Source organism: Vulpes lagopus, chromosome 7 (genome assembly GCF_018345385.1).
Source record: "Vulpes lagopus strain Blue_001 chromosome 7, ASM1834538v1, whole genome shotgun sequence".
In the NCBI taxonomy this organism is placed as follows: Eukaryota; Metazoa; Chordata; class Mammalia; order Carnivora; family Canidae; genus Vulpes; species Vulpes lagopus.
The window spans coordinates 12,257,558-12,263,557 of NC_054830.1; positions in this window are offsets into that span (position 1 = coordinate 12,257,558).

Consider the following 6,000-nt stretch of genomic DNA (forward strand, 5'->3'; position numbering starts at 1 on the left):
ACCAGGAGTGAGGGATCCACAGGGACCACCCTAGAAGCCGCCCACTCTGTTGTAAGCAAATCCCGGCCATGACCATACCTAGGAATTCCTATTAAGTGCTCACAACATGCCAAGCACAAAAGCAGGTATTTTACAAGTGGTTTGGCTTTGACGTGGGTTGTTCCTCCCATGTTATAGGACAACTTTTAGGCCCAGTGGCAAAGTAGCCTGCCAGCAGTCACGCAGAGCTCACAGTGAAGCAGAATTAGGACCCAGTTCTAACTCATTTCAAAACCTATGCTTTTCCATTTACACTTCATCTCTTTGAGTCTCTTTAGGGAAGCATGAGATACATGTGTGGGAAGATCGTAGCAGAGTCTCTGCCTCTGGGAAGGTAAGGCAACCATCCAGCTACCACAGACACAGGTGGTTAGAAGTGTATTTACATTGCCCTTTCTGGTTGGTACTTGCCCAGAGGCATCTGGGAAAAGTCTCAGTTCAATTAGCGTAGGAAATGAGAGTTGAACTGAGTTCATAGAAGCCAATCAAGAGATCAAAGTGAAGGTGTAAAGATAGGGTGTTGGCAGGCCTGAGAGTAAGTTCTGGTTTTGCTCCCAACTTCCCACGTGACCCTGGGCAAACCCCTCCCTAGTTAAATGAAAATGTTGGATTAGGTCAAAGGTAGGTAAACTATGGCCTACAGGCCAAATCTGGCCCACTGCCTGTGCTTACAAATACGGTTTTATTGGCACACAGACACCCTCATTTGTTTATATACTGCCAATGGCCTCTCTTGAACTACAACAGCAGAGTTGAGTCATTACAACAGAGACCACCTGGCCCCCACAGCTGAAAATACTGACTATTCTGATTCTTTGCAGAAAAAGTTTGCCAACCTCTGGACTAGATGATTTTTAAAACTCTAACTCTAAAAATCTGGTAATTCATAGAAGAAATGAACAATACAGTTAACTAGGTAAAGCCAACAGCTGTATCGAACTCTGTGCCACACCATAAATAGACTTCTTACCATCCCCCAAGTGTCAACATTTTCTCAGTAAAAGCAGACCATAAACAAGTGTCTTCGTTCATGCCACTATAACAAATTACCAAAGGCCAGAGGGCCTAAATGACAGATGTTGCTCATAGTTCTGGAAGCAGGGAAGTTCAAGGTGCTGAGAGATCTGGTGTCAGGTGAGGGCTCTCTTCCTCATTTGTGGACACCCACTTTCTCCTTGGATCCTCACATGGTGGGGAGCTGAGAGAATGAGAGCCTGTGTCTTCCTCTCTTTGTATAAGGGCATCAATCCCAACACGAGGGCTCTACTCTCATGGTCTAATCTAACCTTAATCACCTCCTAAAGGCCCTGCCTCCAAATACCATCACGTAGGGAGTTAGGATTTCAACATATGTATTTTGGGGGGTGGGGCACAAAAATGGAGTCTATAACATCAGAGTAGGCATGAATTCATTCAACAAACACTCGCCAATGCTCAGTATGCCTGTCCCTGTGCCATACCTCAGGGTCACAGAGATGCAAAGGCGCGAGCCTTGCTCTCAAGGAGTTCCCTGAGACACAGAAGGAAATGCCATGGGGGATTCAGAGGGGTTATAGAGGGTTGATGAGGACTTCCTGGAGGAGAGTGGTTTGCCTGGGGTCTTAAAATACACAGGGAATATTAAAAGATGTTGGGAAAAATGTTCCAGACAGAGACCAGAGCATGGATATAGGCTGGGATGTGAGAATGTTAGGAAAACACCCAAAGAATCTCTGGCTAGACTGGTTAAGAAGACATACATCTGCAGCTGCTCCCCACGTCCTGGCTGGCCAATCCCTCACTGGGATTTGTGGTCTAGAACCTCACCTTTATCATCCCTTCTGTGGGTTGCACTAGAGTCTTCTAGGGTGTCCTCTGCTGCTGAAAACGGTAGGAAATAGTTATTAAAGACTCTTTGTGGGAATAAGGTAGACAGACTCAGATTGGGAAAAGCAGGGCATCCTAAATGGTCTAGACAAGGAGCTGAAAGGTTTGAGTTCTGTATCAGTTAGCTGTTGCTGCGTAATGAAACATCCCAAATTGTAGCCACTTAAAACCACAAACACTTCTTATCTCACATGGTTTCTGAACATCAGGAACCCCAGAGTGGCTCACCTGCACAGTTCTGGTTCAGTCTCTCTCAGAGAAGCAGTCACTGGAAAACCTAACTACAGTTGGAGAATGGACCTCCAAGACCTGTTTCTCCATGTGTGCACCCATCTGATCCACAATCAATTGCTTCTTATTATAACTGAGGCCTGCCTGACAAATAGCTGGGGTGGGGGGTGAGGCAGTTCCTTTTCTAACCCATCAGTCTGACCACCTCCAACTTTGACCCAAATTCCTCCAGAATGTTCCAGAAAATTCTAATGAAAAAACACTAGAAACACAGGCAAATGTCCATCAACAGGAGATGAACAAATTGCTTTACATATAACAGAATACCATGCAGCAGTAAAAATGAGCAAATCTCATTTGTCCAGAGCATGGACAAATCTCAAAAACATGTTGAGTGTAAAAAGCAAGTTGTATCAGAATACCTACAGCATTGTTCCCCTTTGTATGAAAGCCGAAAACATACAAACCTAATGATACATTATTTCAGGATACATATTTATATGGTAAAACTATCATATAAGCTAAGAGATTGTGAACACAAGATACAAGGTCAAGGCTGCCCTTTGTCGGGAGAGGGAGACAAACAACAAGGAAGGGTGCAGGGAGCTTTCAAATATTGGAAATACTCTATTTCTTCAGCTAGATCAAGGTGGACTGATTTTGTATGACCCTCGAGCTAAGAATGGATTCACATTTTTTTAATAGCTGGAGGGGGAAAAAAAAGACTATTTCACGGTATGTGAAAATTACATGAAATGCAAATTTCAATGTCCAGAAATAAAGTCTTACTGGCACACATTTGTGCCCATTTGTTTGATATCATCTATGGCTGCTTTCGAGTTACAATGACAGAGCTGAATAGCAGAGCCAGAATCTGTCTGAATTGCAAAGCTGAAAATATTTATTATTTGGCCCTTTATAGAAAAAGTTTACTAGGTGGTGGGCACATGGGTATCCATCTTGTTATTTCTTGTAATTTATATCTAAATTCGCTATATTTAATATTGAGTCTCACAGAACTATTTGCAATTCCTAGAATACAGCATGTGCTCTCACCCCTGGGGCATTTGCACATGCCAACCTCTCTAGAAGGATCCTTCTTCACTTCTTCCACCTTCTGGTGGTTCCATCACTCCAATCTTTGCCTTCACTGTCCTGTCCCATAGCTTTCTGCTCCTCTCTGTTCATGCCTTCTTCTTTTCTGACTCTTATATGGACACTTGTCATTCCAGAACAATCTCATCTTGAGATCCTTAACTTAATCATATATGCAAAGACTCTTTTTCAGATAAGATCACACTTGCATGGGGTACCTGGGTGGCTCAGGTGATTGGGTGTCTGCCTTCTTCTCAGGTCCTGATCTCTGAGTCCTAGGCTTGAGCCCCACATCGCGCTCCAAGCTCAGTGGGGAGTCTGCTTCTCCCTCTTCCTCTGTTTTTCCCCCTCCTTGTGCTCTCTCTGTCTCTCTCTCTTTCGCTCTCAAATGAATACATTTTTAAAAAATCTGTTTAAAAAGAGATCACACTTGCAGTTTCTAGGGGTTAGGACCTGAATATATATCTTTTTGGCAGCCACCATGAACCCCCGACACTTGGTTACATTAAAAGCTGCTAGCCATCTGTCTTGCACTCTGAATGGATCTCCTATGTTGATTATAACACCATGCATTGGTCATTTGGAAAACATTAGTTCACTGGTGATACAGAGGTTGTCACACTTCATTTTTTAATATCAGAGAGTCCCAGCCATTAAAATCATTGCCCATATTATCAGAAAAGCCTTTCTTTGAATATCAGAAAGTACTCAAGCTCACAGCAACAGATGCAAGTTTTCCAAAATTCTTTTTTTTTCCCTTGAAAGCTTGAATTTTATCATTGGCAACAGAACTGAGTTGTTTTCCTTGGAGTGACAGGCTCATTTTGTTCATTTTTGAGAAAATGTCTACCAAACAGCCAAGTCTGAATCACGGTTGGTCAGACATTTCAAATGAAAATTATGTTCCCTGAAAAAAGACTCCAATCTTCATTCAAATGCTTCTCCTGAAGATAGCCACTGAACTTAACTCTCAGTAGAATGGCTTCATATGTACTTACCATTTTGTCACACAAAATATCTGCTCCTATGGAGTGAATTGTGTCATCCTAAAAGGGATGTTGAAGTCCCAATCTCCAGCACTTACAAATCCAATGTTATTTAGAGATAGAGTCTTGGCAGGTGTCATCAGGTTAGAGTGAGACCCCAGGCTGGGCCTTAATCCAATAGCACTAGTGTCTTTATAGGAAGAGAAAAAGTTGAATTCAGATATAAGAAAGAGAAGACCATGTGACAACAGAGCTAAGGAATGCCAAGGATTGACATCCAGCACCAGAACCTGGAAGAGTCATGGAAGGATCTTCCCCTAGAGACTTTGAAGGGGTGCAGCTCTACTGACAACTTGATTTCACCCTCTGACTTCCAGAACTGTGAGAGAATCCATTTCTGTTGTTTTAAGCCTCTTCTTTCATGGAACTGTGTTATGACATCCACCAGGCCCTGTCTGGGCCCAGCCATGATGTGACCTGGTATGCAGCAAGCTCCTTGTCTCAGTCTGCTCCGGCTGCTATAACAGAATACCAAAGGCTGGGAGGCTGAAACAATAGATATTTATTTCTTGCAGCATGGAGGCTGGAAGTCCCAGATCAAAGTGTCAGCACATTTGATGTCTTGTCAGGGCCCAACTCTGGGTGTACAGACAGCCGCTTTCCTGCTATTTCCTCACATGGCTTCTCCTTTCTGTCCTCATCTTCTTTTTTTTTTTATTATTATTATCTGTCCTCATCTTCTTATAAGGATGCTAATCTTAACTGGACGGCCCCACTGTCTTGTCCTAATAATTTAAAACTAATCACCTTCCAAAGGCCCTATTTCCAAATGCCATCACTGTGATGGTTAATTTTAGGTGTCATCTTGACTGGGCTAAGGGATGCCTAGAGACCTGGTCAAATATGATTTCTGGATGTGTCTGAGATGGTGTCTAATGCTAAGAGATGAGCATCTGAATTGGTGAACTGAGTGAAGCAGATGGCCCTCCATTCCACTGCCCATGGTGTGCCAGTGGGCATCATCCAACTCGTCGAGGGCCCAAATAGAACAACAACAACAAAAAAAGGAAGGACAAATTCCACCTCTCTGCTTGAGCTGGGACATTCACCTTCTCCTGCCCTTGGACATCGACACTCCTAGTTCTCAGGCTTTTGGACTCAGATCTATACTTGCTTCTTGAGCGCCCTGATTCTCAGGCCTCGGGACTCAAACAGAATAAATTGGATAAATGAATTACAGCCCATCCACTCAATACAATTCTATGCAGTCACTAAAATGAATGAACTAGGTATGCCTGGGCGGCTCAGTGGTTGAGCATCTGCCTTTGGCTCAGGGCATGTTCCCGGGGCCCTAGGATCAAGTCCCAGATCAGGCTCCCTACAGGGAGCCTGCTTCTCCCTCTGCCTATGTCTCTACCTCTCTCTGTGTGTCTCTCATGAGTAAATACATAGAGTCTGAAAAAAAATTTTAATTAAATGAATGAACTAGATATCTCCAGGAGACCACCGTGAAGAAAAGGTATCCATGTTATATTATTATGTGACAAAAGCAAGGTGCCAAAGGGAGCGTGTGGTATGATTCCATTTTGGTCCAAACACAAAATGTGTTTATATGTGCATAGAATACAAGGACTGTTCAACAGTGGTTATCTCTTGGAAGGATCTCTGGGTTTCCATAGAGATGGCATATCTCCCTTACTGGCAATCCTAGATCAGGGAGGATAAGGTGGGCAGGGGTGAAGGTTTTGTTTACTGACATGGTGGCCATAAATAAACCCCAACA